Raw genomic sequence first — 22,159 nt, forward strand, 5'->3', positions numbered from 1 at the left:
CAGTGTGCTACAATAGTCGGTCGGCAATCGATCATACTCCTTTGTATCTGTATACATCTTGTTATATAAGCCCATACGGACTGAAAACTCTGTGACACTCATGTTGTAATGATGTCCGAATGCCCTGAACTATATAATGTCAACACTGTCGAATCTAGAGTATGATATGTCAAACCCGAAGGACGCTATCACCTCCAACATCAATTTGCGGATAGGTGGCTCTCGAAGCGATAATAATCTCCTCCAGCTTCCCAATGCCAACAGCTCATCAATCTCATCGGCCATCTCATCACCTTGTTGAACCTCTCTCAGCTCACTCAAATCCATGAAATGGGACTGTCCAAACCAGAGTCTCGACAAATGCTCAAATTGAGCATGATGCTTGGGAATCGAAAAATCTATGTGCTCAAACTCAGGTGAAGTCTCCCTGAGACGTTTGTCAGCTTGCTTCTTCGATCTTGGTCCATATCTACAAGATTTGAAAGAAAATCTTTTAAAAACACGCATGCATTAAAAACAATGAAATCCACATGATCGTGTAAAAAAATTCCACATGCCTATGTGGATCCACGGGCAGTAAAAATCGCACGACCACCATGCTAAAAGCTCAAAAATACATCACAATTTCATTTCTAAACTCATTCTAAGCATGAATAGACCATGTAAACATAGAAACAGAATAGCACTCGCCATTTAATTAAAAAATCAAGTGTGGCGAAGACAAGAGGAAAAGAAAATTTACTGACGAGGTGAAGATGGAAACTTAGATAATCCATTGGGAAACTCGAGTAAAACCTCACGTAAATTGATGACACAAAGTCGAGTCCCAGATCGAGGACGCGTTCTCAAAAATGGTTGGGAGTGTGAAGATGAAGAAGACGAAGAGATTTCAAAGAAAACCCGTGGCTCTTGGAATTTCGTACATCCACACCCGCCTATTGAAATTACCCATGCCCGTGTAACTCTATAAGAGAGCTTCACAAGGGCAGACACACAGCCCTATGTGCTCTCAGGATAGCATACTTTATCTCTGAATGTATCCACATGGGTGGGTGGAAATTTTGCACCCCTGTGTGCCTGACCCACAGAGGTATCCACATGCCCCTGTGGCTTCTTTATCCAACCGCGGTCATGGAAATTCCATACAGGAGTGTAGATCTTTATAGGGTTACTTACAGGGGCACTCACACGCCCTTGTGTCTTCTTGGGATAGAGGAGAGCACTTTGCAGAGATCCTCACGGGCATGTGGAAATTACCCATGCCTGTGTGTTTGTGACAGGGTCAGACACAAGGGCAGAAGCAAGCCCTTCTGTTTTCTGGGGATAAATCTCTAAGTCTTTGCAGAGAAATACACACCCGTGTGGAATTAACACACGGGCGTGTGACCCTGACAAGGTCATCTAGAGGGGTAGACGTGCGCCCCTGTGTCCTCTCGGGATGAGTTCTTAGTAGAGACACATGCCCATGTGGAAATTCCACACCGTCGTGTGTCTTCTTTGGATGACTTAGAAAAATCTCTAGGCTCTGCAGAAAGTCCTGAACATGGATACACACTCAGAGCCTACTTTGACAATGAAAAATAAACCAGAGAATCATGAAACACATGCTCAAACGATAAAGATACTCTGCCACACACATTTTTGCACATGAAAACACCAAATAATCCATGAGAAAATCATAACAATAGCATGTAAACATCAAGACACCAACACTCAAGCCTTGTTCATGCAAACACTAATCTAAGAACTAGAAAATAGTAAAGACCTTGGGTTATCTCCACAGAAGAGCTTGTTTAATGTCACTTAGCATGACGTACCTCTTCTTATGTCACGGGGGCTTATAGATGAAGGTTTCCCTCTTACCCATAACTTGAAAGCATGATGGACATAGTCTTTTGAAGGTCGAGGGATTGTTATCGCACAAGGGTTCATCACCCTTGCTCTATTCTTGCACATTCCGATTAGCCTTGGGGCATTTCTTGTGATGTCTCCTTGCATGCTTCATCTTTTGAAGCACTTTCTTCATAATCCCCTTGGTAGATGGTACCTTTTCTTCTAGACCAAGCATTAGCACTTCTTCATTCTCCACTTCTTGGTCTAACAATCCCTCGTATGGTTCCAGATTCAACATTTCCTACACATATTCATCATTTAGCTCATCGGTAGTGTCAAGAAAATAAAGAGTATCATCAAAGTCGAGAGAATGTCACATGGCTTCGGTAAGGCGGTATGTCAACTTGTCGTAGCCAACCCTCAATGTCAACTCCCCACTGTCCATGTCGATAAGTGCCTCAGAAGTGCGAAAGAATGGCCTCCCAAGTATCAAATGAACATCTACATCCTCATAGACATCGAAAACTATGAAGTCTATAGGAAATATGTACATATCAACCTTGACAAGCACATCTTCAATGATGCCCCTCAGATGTCTCACCATTCGGTCCGCTAATTGAAGTGTCATCCGAGTTGGCCTACGCTCTCCCAATACTAGCTTCTAAAAGAAAGAGTATGGCATGACGTTGATACTAGCCCCTGAATCCGCCAATGTCATCTCTTCACCCAAATTACCAATGTTACACAGAATGATAAAGCTTCTATGGTCATCTTCTTGTTTGCATTTTTCAAAACCATCGAACAAGAGGCATCTAAGATCATCGATGCACTCTCCTCCAACTTTCTCTTGTTAGTCAAAAGATCCTTCAAAAACTTTGAATACCAAGGAATTTTGGACAAAGCCTCCACAAAAGGAATGTTGATATGCAATTGTTTGAGTGGACCCATGAACTTCCTGAATTGCTCATCGTTTTGATCGTTCTTCAACCTTGAAGTATATGGAATTCTTCGCTTGTAGGGTGCCACCTCCTTCTCTTTGTTTACTCTGTCCTCAACCTCTACGATCTTGAGTGCTTCAACATTGGTCCCCTCACTTGGAAGCCTATCTTCAACCTCATGACTACTTCTCAAAGTGACTGTCTTCATATGTTCTGTCGGATTGGTTTCAATATTACTAGGCAAGCTTCCTTGTAGCCTCTCCGATAATGACTTCGCAATTTTGTTCACTTGATTTTCTAGATTGTGCAATGATGCGGTGTCATTGCGAAGTGTAGCTTCGACGAATTGGAACCTTGTATCTTATGATTGAACAAATCGTGTCAGAGCTTTCTCTAAGTCAGTCATTCGAGTCTCTAAGCGTCAAACCTTGTATCCATGTTTGGGTCTCCAAGCCTAAAACTCGATTCTCTAAGTTGGTCATATGGTGACATGGCCTTTTGTTGCCCTTGGTTATTCCAAGAAAAGTTGGGGTGGCTTATCCACCCTTGGTTGTAGGTGTTGCTATAAGGATTACCTTGTCCTCTTCCTTAATTGTCCACAAAGTCTATTCGTTCAGTTTGGGCTGAAGTAGCAATCAAAATAGGGCAATCAGATGGTATATGTGAACCCACACAACCAGAATAACTTGTGATTGTGGCTACCCTTGGTGAAGTCAATGCGTCTAATTTCTTGCTTAAACCTCTTCTTGGGCTGCCAAGGATGTAACCGCATCAATTTCATGGAGTCAAGCCACTTTCTTCATTTCTCTTGCATTCCATTGGTAGCTATTCAAACCCATTTCTTCAATCTATTACCGGGCTTCTTTCGGGAGTTGACAAGGTACCCTTGCTTATATCCCGCAAGTGCACGGGTTTGTCGAAGTAATAATTCCGAATGAGCGGGGTCGAATCCACAGGGAGTAGGGAGTAAAGACACTTAATTCGATTCTTAGCTATGTGGAATATCAACAATGATAAGTGTGGTAATGATTCAATTCTCAGAAATTAAAAGCAACAAGTAAGAGAGCAAAAGTAAGGAGGAGGCAAGGCAATCGATAAAGATGGGGTACTCGGATGATGTTTCACCTAGGATAATCACTTCAAGTGCAAGAAATCTCTATTATGCTTCCTAATCAATGCAATGGTGAGTCGTGAAAAACCTTACATTCATAGTCCCAAATCTAAGGTCAACTATGCCTAACTCTATACATGTCCTCGAGGAGAAATCGAACAATCTCAACACCTTGCACTCGCATAGAGTTGCAATGAGCTCTAGGGATTCCAAGTGATAAATCTCTTCCTAGATTTAGACCTAACCCTTTGGTCCATGCGGAAGGTCCCTAGCCACAATTAAGCCCTAGATACTAAGATCACCTCAACGCTTCACTCCATTGCACGCGCAACTAGGGCCCAGCGGAGGTTCATCCCTTAGACCATTCACTCTGTTTTGGCCACAAAGAACTCAAGGAACGGAGGTAGAATCTATCACGTCAGAGGGGAAAGGGGACGCTCCTGTACCTCTCGACTCATCCTCTCAACCCTCTCCAACCTAGCTTTGTATAACGCTATTGGTGTGTCACTCACTCACAAGGTTACCAACAAGAACTCTCAACCCTAGTGTCACTCTAGGGGAAATGTTCATACAATTAAGCATTCAAGGTTGGAACTCACAATAAACATCAATTTATTGAAAGCATAATAAAGAAGTTCAAAGAAACGAATACATCCTAGGGTTCACAATCACCCAAGTACCCACTAGGGGTTTAGCTCTCCATGGAGCTAAGTACAATCAAAGAAATAGAATGTAAAAGGAATGAATCCATAAAGAAACCCCTATGATGGTCGTGTCGATGGTCTTGTGGAAAGTCCTCTACTCATCATCCAAGGATTCCTTCGTCCGGTATATTATACGCCTCGATCGAAGCTCCCCTACCAACCTTCTTCCTAATGGAATCACGATGTCGGAGCCACAGAACCTCTCCAAAACCTTGGCCAATACCCCTCGAAACCCTAGCTGAAGCCCTCTCCCAAGTTGGGGAAAAGATGGAGAAAAGAATACCAAAATCGGCGCTGAATCGGCTTTAAATAGGGCTGGAATCGGGCAACTCCACGGGCGTGGGTGATACACGCGCCCGTGCGGAATTTCCACACGGGCGTGGATAATTTCCACACGCCCGTGTGGACTCTCTGTTTCTCTGGCACACACTCTAGCATCTCACACGTGTCCTATGTCTTTCCGTTTGAACTTTAGCAAGATCTCCTCCAAAATAAGTGCATTATGATCCACATTGGCCTATTTTCTTCATATTCGGCTTCATAACCCTACCTGTGTAAAAGTAACATAAAAACACACATATTAATGTAAAAAACTGAGAAAAGTAATGCTCAACATAAAGGAATGAACGCTTCGCATTCATATCGCACAAGCACTTATCAAACTCTCCCACACTTAAGGTTTTGCTTGTCCTCAAGCAAAAAATTAAACACTCCGTGCATCAATGAAGAAAATATTGAAAGTGCTTGGCCTTAGGTTCACCAAAGTATAAAAAGATAGCATTCTATAAGTAAAGAAAATTTCAACACTAAATACGAAAAATCAATGCTCTAGCTAAAAACTTGAATCAAAAAGGACAACAACCCCGAATTTCGTCTAAGTACAAGGGACTTATTTATCTACAAAAGTGATAAAAATTTTAAACAATGGTAGTAGCTTCACACATCCTCTAAGGTAGCCCTTTCCAAAGCGGCCGCTAAGGTGGCTTTCACACTTTCGAGGTGGTAGCTCTTTCTACCCGAGTGGTAGCTTTCACTCATCCTATGAGATAGCCCTTTCTCTCATTAGGGCATAACTAGTATCCGACTTGTGAGAGTAGCTTCATACTTCATAGGTGGTAGCTCTTTCCACCCAACGAACACAAATAAACAATAAAACTATTATTTTTGTTCCTTCTTTTCATTTTTTTCATTTTTGCAATTTAGCAAAAAGAAGTAAACCTAACTAGTCCTTTTTAACATCAAACATGAGTTTCCAATAGAGTTCAAAGAGTGAGTAGTGCACTAAGTTTAAATCGGGCAAAAAAATTCCTAAAAAAATTCAAGCAAGAACTAGAGCATGAAAACATTCAATGTTAACAATTCTCCTAGACTTAAGAATACAAACATTGCAACTAAGGTGAACCGCCATTGGCTATGTGAGCATATAACAATCAAGAACAATAGAAAATATGTGCGCATTATGAAACTCCCCCCCACACTTAAGTTGTACATTGTCCTCAATGTACACATGCAAGCTCACTCAAAATATATCATTCAAAAATAGATATGCAAGAAGCAATCAAAACAATACTCCCTTGACTCCTAGTGTTGCGTTTAATGAAGCTAATACATTGGGAGTAGTGTTCCAACGGGTTGTGAAGCTCGCACGGCCAAGTGCGGAAGCACCTTAACCGTGCCCATGACTAAGTCTCAATTTCCAGGAAAACAAGACCATCTGCACGCATACACGAGGGGGTTCAGTGAAGCTCAAGAAAAACAAAAATAACTCGAGTGTATAAAAGATGAAGCAATGAATACAACTCGATAATGCAAAATAACATAAACTCAGAAGGAAAATCCTTTCTGAGTGAACAAGTCTAAAAACAAGAAAATAAGATAAAGTAAAATGCATGAAAGTAAAAGAAAGGTCAAGTGTCGGAGTCGCTCTCGGGCTCCGCTGCTGCTGCTGCTGAAGTGGAAGCATATAGTGGGTCCTCCGGTGCTGGGGTCGAGGATGGAGGTGCTGGAGGCGCTGGCGGGGCCTGAAGAGTCCTCGGCTGCAGGACAAATGATGAGGCAACGTCTTGCTCTAGGATCTGCTGTAATATGTCGAAACGTTCCATGAACTCTATGTATTGAGTGGCCTGCGTAGCCCTAATCTCGGCAACTTCGGCTCGGACCACACCTATAGCATTCTCGAGCCTCTCAAAGCGATCATTGGCTCGGGAAGGTGAAAACATACGCACTAGGGGTGGTTCCTCGGCCGCTGGAGGTGCCTCAGTCTCCATCGATGCGGGCTGAGGCTCGGGGGCGGGCTGGGATGCTCTAGCATCATCACCTTCATCCTCAACTATCTTTGGTGCTGGTAGGACTAACGCAAAAACCCCTGTCCGAACCCTGCGGACCATGCCCATCAACCGCATCGTCTCTAGACCCAGGGGAGCGGGTACACTCGTCTTCTCTGCTCCGCGAATCGAATTCAAGAGACCCATGCCCAGCACTAATCTCGTGATGTAAGGGCCCAAGAAGATCACTCCCAGTCTAGCATACTGTCCCTGATGTCTGATGTAATCAGCTAGGATGTGCCCTAAGTGGATCAGTACGCGCTCTACCATCGAGTACAAGTACAGCAACTCCTGACGGCTCAAGACACCAGTACTGTCGCCACGGCCATTCACCGACCTACTCATGATGGCCTGCAAATATCTGTAGGCAGGTCGGGAAAAGTACGTGGCCTTGGACACCCCTGGCTCGTACTGACCTTGACCACATAGCACTCTGTAAGCTCTCTGCGGGGTCAAGGTTCTAGGATAATCAGTAGGCAACTGTGCATACTCCTCTGTAGCTGTGAATGCCTCCTCGTATAGGCCAAGTAGTATGGAAAACTACGTAATGCTCAAGCTATGGTGGCGTCCAAATACTCTGAACTGAATGGTGCCCAAACTGTCGAAGCTTGCATACACTCTATCAAACTCAAACGAGGAGAGCACCTCCAGTGTAAACTCTCGTATGGCAGGCTCTCTAATCATCAACAACTGCCGCCAACCACCATCTGAAACCAAGTCCTCAACCTCATCAGCGAACTCATCTCCCAGCTGAAGATCTCGCAGTATAGTCGTGTCCAGGAATCGAGTCTGTCCGAAGCGGAGTCGTGATAAGCGCTCGTAACTGACCTGATGTTCGAGAATCGCAAATCGCATGCCCTTGGGCTCAGAGGATGACTCACGTGGCCTCTTATCAGCTTGCTTCTTTGACCTAGGTGTCATGATCTGCCAAATTTAAACAAAATTAGTCAAACAGGTTGATAAAACAATACTGCAGAAATCCACACGGTCGTGTGGAATTTCCACACGCCCGTGTGGATTCACGGGGCGTGAGAACCGCACGGCCAGGCATCAACAATCAAAAAATACAACTCAATAATATCTCTAACTTCGTTCTAAACATAAATCATTGTTCCAATTGAACAAACGAAGCATTATTAACTAGATTAATCAATAGAAATCATGAATTGATGAAGAAGATGAAGAAAATGAATTTACCGACGAGGAGAAGTGAGAAAATAAAGAGCCGGCCGGAAAACTTGCTAAAATCCCACCAAATTGGCGCAATGGACTCGGAGAATGTTGTGAGAGTGTTTTTAAGTGAAAAGGAGTCGTGAAGAAGGAGAGAAATCATCCCCTTTTTAAACAGAACTCGCGACTTTTGACGTTCTGTGCATCCACACGGGCGTGTGGAAATTCCCCACGCCCGTGCGCCTCACTTCTAGAGCTCCACAGGGGCGTATGCACGCCCTTGTGCGCTCTCGGGAAAAACTCTCACTGACTTAGAAAGATCTCCTACGGGCGTGCAGAAATTATCCACGCCCGTGCGCCAGACCCACAGGGGCAGACGCACGTCCCTGTGGCTTCCCTGGACATCCGAGAAAGATATCAAGTCTTCCACATGCCCGTGCGGAAATTCCCCACGGGCGTGGACATTCACAAGCCCAATTCACAGGGGCAGCCGTACGCCCCTGTGTTTTCTCGGGATGGAGGGAGCAACCTGTAGAGTTTCGTACGGGCGTGCGGAAATTACCCACGCCCATGTGTGGTTCACAAGGTCACCCACAGGGGTGAGTCCACGCCCTTGTGTGTTCTCGGGAAAATCTGCCCAACTCTACAGGAAGGCACACGCCCGTGCGGAAATTACCCACGGGCGTGCGCCAGTCGCATTATCGTCCACAGGGGCGGCCGCACGCCCCTGTGACCTCTCTGGATGAGTTCACAGTACACACCCACGGGCGTGCAGAAATTCCACACGCCGGTGTGTTTTCTCTGGATAACTTAGAAAAACCTGCAGGCTCTACAGAACTAGTCTGAACATGTCTACACACTCAGAGCCTGCCCTACTATGCAAAATTTACCAGATAAAAACACGAAATAGAACTCAAATCACCAAACTTCGCTAATTCGCAACAAAACACATAATGAATTCTTTTAAAAAACCACAATAAAATTGCAGCACAAGCACTTAACAATTGAAACACCAACACTTAACAATTTATTCATGCAAACAAACTAAACTAAAAGGTACAAAAATAGTAAACACTTGGGTTGCCTCCCAAGAAGTACTTGTTTAATTTCATTAAGCTTGACGTATCTTTCTTACCTCACGGGGGTTCATGAATGAAGGTTGCCCTCTTACCCATAACTTGAAAGCATGATGAGCAAAGTCTCTTGAGGGTAGAGGGTATACTATCGGGCTTCGGACCACCTAGCAATCGTTCATCCAACTCCCTTGGCTCATGTACATCTCCAACAGTCTTGGGGCGTTTTCGATGGCGTCTCCTAGGCCTCTTAATTTTCCGGAGCACATTCTTCAAGATCCCCGGGGTAGATGTTTCCTCTCCATTCGAACCAAGCATCATTACTTCTTCATTGCTCTCCTCTTGGTCAAACTAACCTTCATACGGATCTGGGTTGAACATTTCCTATATATATTCATCAACAATCTCATCAGTAGTGTCTAGAAAATACAAAGTGTCATCAAAATCGAGAGGATGCCGCATGGCTTCAGCAAGGCGGTAAGTGAGCTTATCGTCTCCGACTCTCAATGTGAGCTCTCCGCCGTCCATGTCAATCAATGCTTTGGAAGTCCGCAAGAACGGTCTCCCAAGTATCAAGGGTACATCTGCATCCTCATCGACATCTAGCACTACAAAGTCAACCAGAAAAATGTACTTGTCCACCTTAACAAGCACGTCTTCAATGATGCCTCTCGGATGTCGTACCGTTCGGTACGCTAATTGTAAAGTCATCATAGTAGGCCTAGGCTCACCCAAGCCTAGCTTTTAGAAGACGTCCTTCAGGAACTTCGCATACTTAGGCATTTGAGCCAAGGCTTCAACAAAAGGAATGTTGATGTGGAGTTTCTTGAACAAACTCAAGAACTTCTTATACTGTTCATCCCCTTGGTCATTCTTCAATCTAGAGGGATAAGGGATTCTTGGCTTGAAAGGTGGGGGTGCCACCTCTTTCTCTTTGTTTGCTCCCTCCTCAAGCTCTATAACCTCGGGTGCGTGTTCTTTCAGCATCTCACTCGGAAGCCTCCCTCTCTCGGGTTGGTTTCCGTGTTGCTTGGTAAACACCCATGTGGCCTTTCGGAAAGAGATTTTGCAATTTGCCCCACTTGATTTTTAAGATTGTGTAAGGAGGCGGTGTGATTGCGAAGTGTAGCCTCGACTAATTCAAACCTTGTATTTGCCGATTGAACAAATCTAGCCAAGTGCTTCTCCAAATCCGTCATTCGGGTTTCCAAGCCTGAAATTCTGTTTTCCACTTGAGGGGCTTGTTGTTGTTGTTGGAACCCCGATGGCCCCATGGTCTTCTGTGGTCCTTGATTACTCCATGAAAAGTTGGGATGATTCTTCCAACCTGAATTGTAGGTGTTGCTGTATGGATTCCCTTGAGGTCTCATTCCATTACCTATAAAGTCAACATTCTCAACTGAAGAAACATCACCATTGATGATTGGGCAATCGGAGGGAGCATGTCCTCCACCACAACCGGTGCAACTGGTCACGGCCACAACTCTATTCGAAGCTATAAGATCTAGCTTCTTACTCAAACTCTCTACTTGGGTCGCCAATGAAGTTACCGCATCAATTTCATGGGGACCAGCCACCTTTTTCTTCTCCCTAGCGTTCCACTGGTAGCTATTTAACCCCATTTCCTTAATCAATTGACGAGCCTCGTCGGGGGTTTTGCTACCTAAGGTACCTCCTGCCGCCGCATCCAAGGGTTGCCTTGTACTCGGGTTCAAACCATTGTAGAAGGTTTAAACAATCATCCACTCTGGGAATCCGTGTTGTGGACACTTTCGCAGGAGTTCCTTGACCCTTTCCCATGTCTCAAATAGAGACTCCAATTCCAACTGCATAAAGGATGAGATCTCATTCCTAAGCTTTGCTGATTTTCTGGGAGGGAAATAACGGGCTAGAAAACCTTCTACCATCTCCTCCCATGTAGTGATTGATGCTCTAGGTAATGAGTGTAGCCACTGCTTCGCTTTCCCCTTTAAGGAAAATGGGAAGGCTCTGAATTTGATGGCATCATCCGTCACACCATTTATCTTCAGCATGTCGCATACCTCGAGGAAGCTCTCTATGTGACTGTTTGGATCCTCATCGACCAAACCATTGAATTGTGCGGACTGCTGCAGCATATGGATGAATGCCGGCTTTAGCTCGAAGTTCTAAGTTGTAATTGGGGGACGCACAATACTCGATTGTGTCCCCAACACTCAAGGTCTGGCATAATCAGATAGTGTTCATTGTTGCTCATTTTGTTCTGCCATGTTGTCAGATCCTACCACTTCCAAATCAGCTGGATTAGGCTATTCTTGTACAGGTTCTTTCCCTTTTCTTCTAAGTGTACATTCAAGCTCAGGCTCTCCTTCAATCAATATTGATGGATTCCATCAGGTCATAACCTGGAGCTGCACCAAAAGTAAAGAAAAGAAAATCAGAACGATGATAGAATAAGAAGATATGAAATAGAATGTGTGGAGAAATAGCTAAGAAACAAAGCGCAAAGTATCTCTAAATGCCTAGCTCCCTGGCAACAGCGAAAAAACTTGACAAGGTCGCCTTGCTTATATCCCACAAGTGCACGGGTTTGTCGAAGTAATAATCCCGGATGAGCGGGGTCGAATCAACAGGAAGTAGGTAGTAAAGACACTTAATTCGATTCTTAGCTATGTGGAATATCAATAATGATAAGTGTGGTAATGATTCAATTCTCAGAAATTAAAAGCAACAAGTAAGAGAGCAAAAGTAAGGACATTGCTCCGCCTAGAACTATTGCTTGAAGTGTAAGACAAACTATTATGTCTCCTAACTGATGCTTAATGTGTCGTGGAGATCCTAAAATACACGGTCCCAAACCTAAGGTCAACCGTGACTAACTCTACACTACACCCCGGCGGAGAAATCGCTCAGTCTCAACACATCACACTCTGTACAGTTGCAAGAAGCTCTAGGGATTCCAAGTGATAGACCCTATTCCTATATATAGATCTAATCCTTTGGTTCAGGCGAAAGACCCCTAGTCACAATTAAGACCCATATACTAAGGATTACTTCAATGCTTCACTCTATTGCTCACCCAACTAAGCCCCAGCCGAGTTCCTCTCTTAGCACTTCACTCTATTGTGACCGCAAAGAACTCTAGGAACATGGAGGTAGGATAAATCACACCGGAGGGGAAAGGGGACGCTCCTCTAACTCTTAACTCACCCTCTCAACCCTCTCCAATCTAGCAATATCTAACGCTCATGGTGTGTCACTCATCCACAAAGGCTACCAAGATGGACTCTCAACCCTAGTGTCAATCTAAGGGAGAAATCATTCAATAACCACTCAAGATTGGAACTCAATGAAAGCCATCAATTATGGAAAACATAATAAAAGGTCAATGAAACAATAACATCCTAGTGTTTACAAGTGCAAGTACCCACTAGGGGGTTTAGCTCTCTATGGAGCAAGATACAATCAATAATAAAATAGAAAATGAAAACATATAATCCATAAGAAAACCACCTCAGAATTCGTATCGATGATCTTGTGGAGTAGCCTCGTCCTCTCCAAAGGTCTTCTTGTCAAGCCTAGGGCACACCTCACCCGGTTGGTGTGGACGAAAGCTTCCCCAATAAGTATCTTCTAAGAAAAACACGGTGTTGAAGCTATAGAACCACTCCAAAATCCTTGCCAAAGCCCCTCTGAACCATAGCCGCAAGGATCCCAAAAGTTGGAGAAAAGATGGAGAGAAGGATGAAAGATGGATCCCCAAATCGGTATTAGTCACTGCTTTAGAAAGGGCTAGAAACGGGTATCCAAATAGGCATATGGAATTTCCACACGACCATGTGAATTTTGGAAATCTGATTTTTTTGGGGATGTGAACAGTATCCTGCTACAGTACTCTGCCAAAATACTCCCGAATCCACACTATTCATCAAGGCAATATAAACAGGAACAAGTCTATGCCGTAGATCGCATCGCTACTTTAATAAAATGTCATATTGTTGAAGATCTTGCTAACATTGCACAAGTCAGAATACACAAATATGACCGCCTTTGTGCCCCTGCAAACCATGTAGTTGCTTGAGCGCATGGAGGTTGGCACACATTCACGTATCTTCGATTACAACTTGTGTCTTCACATTTGTTCACTCCAAGAATTCATCAATAAAGTACAATCGCAATTTACTTTGGCTTCTTTCTTTCATATTTGGCTCCACAACCCCATATGCGCAAAAAAAACACAAAAACACATGCATTAGAGATAAAATCTGATAAAAATAATGCTCATCATAAGAAAAGAATACTTTGCATTCTTAGTACACAAACATTTATCAGACACTATCTAGTTTAGACCATTTGGACAGCAGTTCAGCATGAGCGTCTCCTAGTTTTCAGTCCGACTTGGACTGTATGATGAGGCATTCACCAATACAGATGAGTATACTCAGTTACCTACAAACTATCCTGGCATTTTGACCATGTAGAGAGCATACAAAGCCTTATTGGGACATGGGTAGTGACAAGGTCCCCTTGTGTATATCCGGCAAGTGCACAGGTTTATCAAAGTAATAATCCCAGATGAGCGGGTATCGAATCCATAGGGAGCAGGGAATAAAAACACTTAATTCGCTTCTTAGCTATGTGAAAGATCAATAGCGATAAGTGTGACAATGATTCAATTCTCAATGGTAAAAGCAACAAGTAAGAGAGCACGAGTGAAGAAGAAGGTAAGGCAATCGATAAAGATGGGGTACTCGGATAATGCTCCGCCTAGGACGATCTCTTCAAGTGCAAGAACCCTCTATTATGCTTCCTAATCAATGCAATAGTGAGTCGTGGAAATCCTTCATTACATAGTCCCAAATCTAAGGTCAACTATGCCTAACTCCATACATGTACCGCAGGAGAAATCGAACAATCTCAACACCTCGCACTCGCATAGAATTGCAATGAGCTCTAGGGATTCCAAGTGATAAATCTCTTCCTAATTATAGACCTAACCCTATGGTCCAGGTGGAAGGCCCCTAACCACGATTAAGCCATAGATACTAAGATCACCTCAATGCTTCACTCCGTTGCACTCGCAATTAAGCCCCAGCGGAGGGTCATCCCTTAGACCATTCACTCTATTATGGCAGCAAGTAACTCGAGGAACGGAGGTAGAATCTATCACGTCGGAGGGGAAAGGTGACGCTCCTGTACCTCTCGACTCACCCTCTCAACCCTGTCCAACCTAGCTTTGTCTAACACTCGTGGTGTGTCACTCACTCACAAGGTTACCAACAAGAACTCTCAACCCTAGTGTCACTCTAGGGGAAACGTTCATACAATCAAGCATTCAAGTTTAGAACTCACAATAAACATCAATTAATTGAAAGCATAATAAAGAGATTCAATGAAATGGATACATCCTAGGGTTCACAAATACCCAAGTACCCACTAGGGGTTTAGCTCTCCATGGAGCTAAGTACAATCAAAGAAATAGAATATAAAAGCAATGAATCCATAGAAAAACCCCTCGATGGTCTTGTCGATGGTATTGTGGAGAGTCCTCTACTCGTCGTCCAATTATTCCCTCGTACGGTGTAGGATACGCCTCGTCGAACGCTCCCCTACCAACCTTCTTCCTAAGGAATAACGATGTCGGAGCCATAGAACCTCTCCAAAACCCTAGCCAATACCCCTCAAAACCCTAGCCGAAGCCCTCTCTCAAGTTGGGGAAAAGATGGAGAAAAGAATGCTGAAATCAGGGCTGAATCAGCTTTAAATAGGGCTGGAATCGGGCGACCACACGGGCCTGTGGATTTTACACACGCCCATGTGGAATTTCCACACGGGCGTGTCTAATTTCCACATTTCCGTGTGGATTCTTTGAATTCCTGTTTTCTCGGCCGGCTGTGAACAGCAACTGCTACAGTGATTGCTGCAGTGATTGGCACAGTATGTGCTACAGTACTCTCCCAAAAAATACTCCCGAATCTACTTTTCATTGAGGTAACATAAACAGGCACACGTTTATGCCGCGGATCGCTTTGCTTCTTCAATGACGGATAAGTTGATGGAGATCTTGTTCTATGTGCATAAGTCGGAATGCTTGAGTGTGACTGCCGTTGTGGCCCTCCAAATGGTTGTGCTAACTCAAATATGGGGGAGGTTGGCAGACACTCTAGCGTCTCGCACCCGACATATATCTTTAAGTTTGAACTTTAGCAAGATTTCCTCCAAAATCGGTGCATTGTGATCCACATTGGCTTCTTTCCTTCATAATTTTTTCTCAACCCAACGTGCATAAAAGTAACATAAAAACACACATATTAGTGTAAGAACCCGAGAAAAGTACTGCTCAACATAAGGAAAGAATGCTTCGCATTCATATCGCACAGGCACTTATCAAACAACCCCACACTTAAGCTTTTGCTTGTCCTCAAGCAAAAATTAAACATTCTGTCCATAGATGAAGGAAATATTGGAAGTGCTTGGCCTTAGGTTGACCAAAGTGTACAGAGAGAGCATTCTACAAGTAAGGGAAATTTCAACATTAAATACAAAAAGTCAAAGCTCTAGCTAAAAACTTGGATCAAAGAGGACAACAAACCCGAAATCGTCTACGTGTGTGAACTCACTCAAAACAACCCAAGGTATACTCCTCAAAGTTCTACGTACAAGGGACTTATTTATCTACAAAAGTGACAACAATTGCAAAGATGGTATTAGCTTCACACATCCTCTAAGGTAGCCCTTTCCAAAGTGGCCGCTAAGGTGGCTTTCACACTTTTGAGGTGGTAGCTCTTTCTACCGGAGTGGTAGCTTTCACTCATCCTATAAGATAGCTCTTTCTCTCATTAGGGCATAACTAGTATCCCACTTATGAGTGTAGCTTCATACTACATAGGTGGTAGCTCTTTCCACCCAAAATGCAAAACAAACAAGAAAACTATTTTGTTCCTTATATTCATCATTCATTTTTTTTTTCAGAATTTAACACAAGAAACAACTATAACTAGTCCCTTTAACATCGAACATGAGTTTCCAATAGAGTTTAAAGAGTGAGTAGTGCACTGAGTGTAATTCGGGCAAAAATTCCTAAAAATTCAAATAAAACTAGAGCATGAAGATATTCAATGTTAAAAATTCTCCTAAACTCAAGAATACAATCATTGCAACTAAGGTGAACCGCCATTAGCTATGTGAGCATGTATATCAATCAAGAACAATAAAAAGGATGTGTGCACTATGAAACTCTCCCCCACACTTAAGTTGTACATTGTCCCCAATGTACACACGCAAGCTCACTCATTATGTATATCAATGAAAAATATATGTGGGAGAAGCAATCAAATCAATACTCCCCGGACTCCTAGTGTCACGTTTGATGGAGCTAAGTCCTTGGGAGTAATGTTCCAACGGGTTGTGAGGCTCACACGGTCAAGTGCCAAAAGCACATTGGCCGTGCCCATGACAAAGTCTCAATTCCCCAAAATGACAAGACCATCTGCACGCATACACGAGGGGGTTCAGTGAGGCTCAATAAAACAAAAACAACTCGAGTATATAAAAGATAGAGCAATGAATACAACTCAAGATAACAAAATGAAAATAAACTCAGAAGGAAAATCCTTTCTGAGTATACAAATCCAAAATAAAATGCAGAAAGTAAAATGCAAAAAATAAGAACAAAGAAGGTAAAGACGCCTCAAGTGTCGGTGTCAATAGCTAGTACATTTGTTTCCGCTCCTGGTGAAGATGATGCTGGTGCTACAAAATAAATGAAAATTGGCAAAGAAAAGAGAAAGAGAAGCTTACCGACAAAATGAGAATGAAAAACTAGAAAACAGCTGAAAAACTCAATTAACAACCCCCTAAAACGATGGTGAGAAGTCAGGAGAGAGCAAGGATGTGTTTTCAAAACGTTTGAGGGTGAAAAGATGAAGAAAACCGAAAAGATTTTAAAGAAAACCTGGGGTTCTAGTATTTTTATACATCCACACAGGCGTGTGGAAATTACCCACGCTCGTGTTCCAGACCCACAGCGGCAGACGCACGACCTGTGGATTTTCCATGCAACCAAGAAAATTCTTTAAGTAAGACCCACGCCCATGCGAAAATTCCACACGGGCGTGGATATTCACAGGCCCAACTCACAAGGGCAAACGCACGCCCCTGTGTCTTCTCGAGATGGAGAGAGCTCCTCTGCCGAGATTTGCACGGGCGTGCGGAAATTACCGACGCCCGTGCAATTTTCACAAGGTTACCCACATGGGCGAGTTCACGGCCTTGTGTGCTCTCGGGATAATCTGCCAAACTCTGGAAGACTTCACACTACCGTGCGGAAATTACCCACGGGAGTGCGAACATTGCATGGTTGTTCACAGGGGCAGCCACACGCCCCTGTGCCTCCTCTGGATGAGCTCACAATACAAATTCATTGGCGTGCGGAAATTCCACACGCCCGTGCGTTTTCTCTGGATGCCTTAGAAAATTCTGCAGGGTTTGCAGAAAATTTCTGAACATGTTTACACACTCAGAGCCCACCCTAATATGCAAGTTTACCAGAGAAAAACATGAGAAATAGCTCAAACGACCAAAACTTTACCAAAACACATAAAGGTACAAGATAACACCAACAGTCCACAAGAAAAGCATAGCAATGACTTATAAGAATCAAAACACCAACACTCAAGCTCTTATTCATGTAAACACTAAACTAGACACTAGAAAATAGTAAAGACTTGGGTTGCCTCCGAAGAAGCGCTTGTTTTACATCACTAAGCTTGACGTACCTCTTCTTTACCTTATGGAGGCTTGAAAAGAGTATGTTCCTCCCACTAGACATTGCATAGCTACTTTCCTTAAACCAAAAATCTGCTTGCCTGGGTGGAATATTTGTTGGAGAGTCCAACCATCTTACCTTTGGCCTCCAAGGAAACAATTTGGGTTGGGAATTGTCCAAGCTTAGCACAGGTGGGTCATTGGATGGCTTCAATCTCCTACCCACGTCTTCTTCCAAACCCAAAATCTCTTCCTTGCAATTTATGAATTGATCAATCCCAAATGGAGATGCGTGTTCCATTACCTTAGGGGTTGCTTCTTCTTCAATTTCAACTTTGAAATCAATCTTTCTTCGCCAACTCTCCTTGCATCATTTCTTGCTCACAAACATACTGTCCACTCAAACAATCATCATATTGAATGAACGGTTCTTCTTGTATCCTCTCGATCTCGACAACATCATACTCGTTCCATCCCACTTCTTCATTGTCATTCACTACCACATCTTCTCTACAAGGAACTTGACTTGCTTTCTCAAATACTTGTTGTTCCTTGCAGAGTGTGTCAAGTATCCCTCCTAATTGATGCTCAAGGTTTTTATAGGAGGCTTCATGACATCTTTGTGTGGTCTCCATATTTTGGACACTGACATCGGATGCTTCAATAAAGTTAGCTAATACTCTTTGTAACTGAAGTGCATCCTCGCCGAGTATCTCACCCTTTTGACATTCCTCTTGAGGTGCCTCCCAATGTTGTTCACCATTATTCTATAATAAGTTTGGGTAGCCCACTTCAATTGGATGCTATGCGTTGTAACATGGAATGTTTTATTGTCGTGAAGTAACAATTCTATCAACTTTTCTACTGAGAGCTTTGACCTAAAAATATAGAGCAATGACTGGGTCAATCATCATTTAAAATCCGTGCAAGAAAAAGTAAGACATGACAAAAGAAAACAAATGAGAATGATGGAAGAATAAGAAAATGTGAGATAACCCTTTTTTTTTAAATAAGAACAGTGATAGAGAATAAATGTGAAATAGAATGTATGGTAAAATATCTAAGGAAACAAAGTGCAAAGTATCTCTAAATGCCTACTCCCCGGCAACAGCGCCAAAAACTTGACAAGGTCCCTTTGTGTATATCACGTAAGTGCACGGGTTTGTCAAACTAATAATCCCGGATGAGCGTGTATCGAATCCACAGGGAGTAGGGAATAAAAAGACTTAATTCGATTCTTAGCTATGTGAAAGATCAATAGTGATAAGTGTGACAATGATTCAATTCTCAAAGGTAAAAGCAACAAGTAAGAGAGCACGAGTAAAGGAGAAGGTAAGGCAATCGATAAAGATTGGGTACTCGGATAATGCTCCGCCTAGGATGATCGCTTCAAGTGCAAGAACCCTCTATTATGTTTCATAATTAATGCAATAGTGAGTCGTGGAAATCCTTCATTACATAGTCCCAAATCTAAGGTCAACTATGCCTAACTCCATACATGTCCCGGAGAAGAAATTGAACAATCTCAACACCTCGCACTCGCATAGAATTGTAATGAGCTCTAGGGATTCCAAGTGATAAATCTTTTCCTAATTATAGACCTAACCCTTTTGTCCAGGTGGAAGGTCCCTGACCACGATTAAGCCCTAGATACTAAGATCACCTCAACGCTTCACTCCGTTGCACTCGCAACTAAGCCCCAGCGGAGGGTCATCCCATAGACCATTCACTCTATTATGGCCGCAAAGAACTCGAGGAACGGATGTAGAATCTATCACGTCAGAGGGGAAATAGGACGCTCCTATACGTCTCGACTCACCCTCTTAACCCTCTCCAACCTAGCTTTGTCTAACACTCATGGTGTGCCACTCACTCACAAGTTTACCAACAAGAACTCTCAACCCTAGTGTCACTCTAGGGGAAATGTTCATACAATCAAGCATTCAAGTTTGGAACTCACAATAAACATCAATTAATTGAAAGCATAATAAAGAGATTCAATGAAATGGATACATCCTAGGGTTCACAAAATACCCAAGTACCCACTAGGGATTTAGCTCTCCATGGAGCTAAGTACAATCAAAGAAATAAAATGTAAAAGCAATGAATCCATAGAAAAACCCCTCGATGGTCGTGTCGATGGTCTTGTGGAGAGTCCTCTACTCGTCGTCCAAGGATTCCCTCGTCCGGTATAGGATACACCTCGACGGAAGCTCCCCTACCAACCTTCTTCCTAAGGAATGATGATGTCGGAGCCGTAGAACCTCTCTAAAACAATAGCCAATACCCCTCAAAACCCTAGCCGAAGCCCTCTCTCAAGTTGGGGAAAAGATGGAGAAAAGAAAGCTGAAATCGGGGCTGAATCGGCTTTAAATAGGGCTTGAATCGGGCGACCACACGGGCCTGTGGATTTTACACACGCCCATGTGGAATTTCCACACGGGCGTGTATAATTTCCATACTCCCATGTGGATTATCTAAATTCCTGTTTTCTCGGCCGATTGTAAATAGTAATTGCTACAGTGATTACTGACATTGATTGGCACAGTACTCTGCCAAAAATACTCCCGAATCCACTTTTCATCGAGGAAACATAAACTGGCATACGTTTATGCCGTGGATCGCTTTGCTTCTTCAATGACGGATAAGTTGATGGAGATCTTGTTCTATGTGCATAAGTCGGAATGCTTGAGTGTGACTGCCCTTGTGGCCCTCCAAATGGTTGTGCTAACTCAAATACGGGGGAGGTTGGCAGACACTCTAGCGTCTCGCACCCGACATATATCTTTAAGTTTGAACTTTAGCAAGATTTCCTCCAAAATCGGTGCATTGTGATCCACATTGGCTTCTTTCCTTCATAATTTTTTCTCAACCCAACGTGCATAAAAGTAACATAAAAACACACATATTAGTGTAAAAACCCGAGAAAAGTACTGCTCAACATAAGGAAAGAACGCTTCGCATTCATATCGCACAAGCACTTATCAAGTAGTATGAGCCAGAAGTCTCTAAGGCCACGTACCTGTCCTGGTAGAGCTACAGATACATACACACTGTTCATAGTAGATTGGTAAGCGGCGAGGTGACATCATAGGTGTTTTGAGCTGATAGTAGTTCTTGTACTTGTATTCAATGGTACAGAGTGAGCCAATTCATCTAGGTCATATCGTGGTCGAGTACTTGTGTCACTAGGGCTAGTATGCCAGAGTCAATGCTCTGTTCTTAGGTCCCTATATTACCAGACTCATCATAGATATGGGTTTGTTAGATGCTATCAGGAGGGTCGAGAAGGCTATTATACCATCTCTTCTTGGCATAGAGACTATGAGATTGATGGTGATGGTCTGGAGATATGGACAAGGAGTCTATGTGATGATCATGCCCCCATCTGAGACAACCGAGGATGACATAGCAAAGGGACCACAGCCAGCACTGGAGCCACAGCTTGAGGAGGTTCAGATAGAGGCATCTCCCATAGTACAGGAGACATCTCTAGTGTGTATATTTACTCCCACTCGAGCCCATGATTGATTTGAGAGGCTCGAGAGTGCTGTGGGTGTATTATGGATAGAGATTACTGAGGTTTGTGCTATACAGGATGCTGAAGTCTGGTTACCTTTTTTCTGTCCCTTATGTTCCACTAATAACTGCTCATGGTCGTTTCATCAATGAGATGTCAGGCTTCTTCAAGGGTCTTGTTTCCTAAGGTACCTCCTCATCGCAGACATGAAGTAGCCGCTTTGTGCTTGGAATCAACCCGTTATAGAAAGTTTGAATGATCATCCACTCGGGGAACCCATGTTAAGGACATTTCCACTGGAGCTCCTTGAACCTATCCCATGTCTCAAAAAGAGACTCCAATTCCATTTGCACAAAAGATGATATTTCATTCCTACGCTTCACGGATTTTTCCAGGAGGTAAATATCGGGCAAGGAAAGCTTTTACCATCTCCTCCCAAGTAGTGATCGATGCTCTAGGTAATGAATGTAGCCATTGCTTTGCTCTTCCTTTTAAGGAAAATGGGAAGGCTGTCAACTTGATAGCATCATTCGTAACACCATTAATCTTGAGCATGTCGCACACTTCCAAGAAGTTCTCAATGTAATTATTTGGATCCTCATCGGCCAAACCATTCAACTGTGCTAACTACTATAACATCTGGATGAAGCCCGGCTTGATGCCAAAATTCTGAGCAATGATCAGTGTCTGCACAATACTAGACTATGTGCCCAAAACTGGGGGTCTGGAATAAACTGAGAG

General features: G+C 43.3%; 2 non-coding genes across 2 annotated transcripts; both read left to right on the forward strand.

Moving 5' to 3' along the window:
• Window positions 1-10,905: 10,905 nt before the first annotated feature.
• On the forward strand, window positions 10,906-11,012 carry LOC120252138. Its single transcript, XR_005533684.1, has one exon. It is a non-coding gene; the product is annotated as a small nucleolar RNA R71 (small nucleolar RNA).
• A 10,679-nt stretch (window positions 11,013-21,691) lies between these two features.
• On the forward strand, window positions 21,692-21,798 carry LOC120252190. The gene has a single exon (XR_005533732.1). It is a non-coding gene; the product is annotated as a small nucleolar RNA R71 (small nucleolar RNA).
• Window positions 21,799-22,159: the final 361 nt, after the last annotated feature.

Source organism: Dioscorea cayenensis, chromosome 20, assembly GCF_009730915.1.
Source record: "Dioscorea cayenensis subsp. rotundata cultivar TDr96_F1 chromosome 20, TDr96_F1_v2_PseudoChromosome.rev07_lg8_w22 25.fasta, whole genome shotgun sequence".
NCBI lineage: Eukaryota > Viridiplantae > Streptophyta > Magnoliopsida > Dioscoreales > Dioscoreaceae > Dioscorea > Dioscorea cayenensis.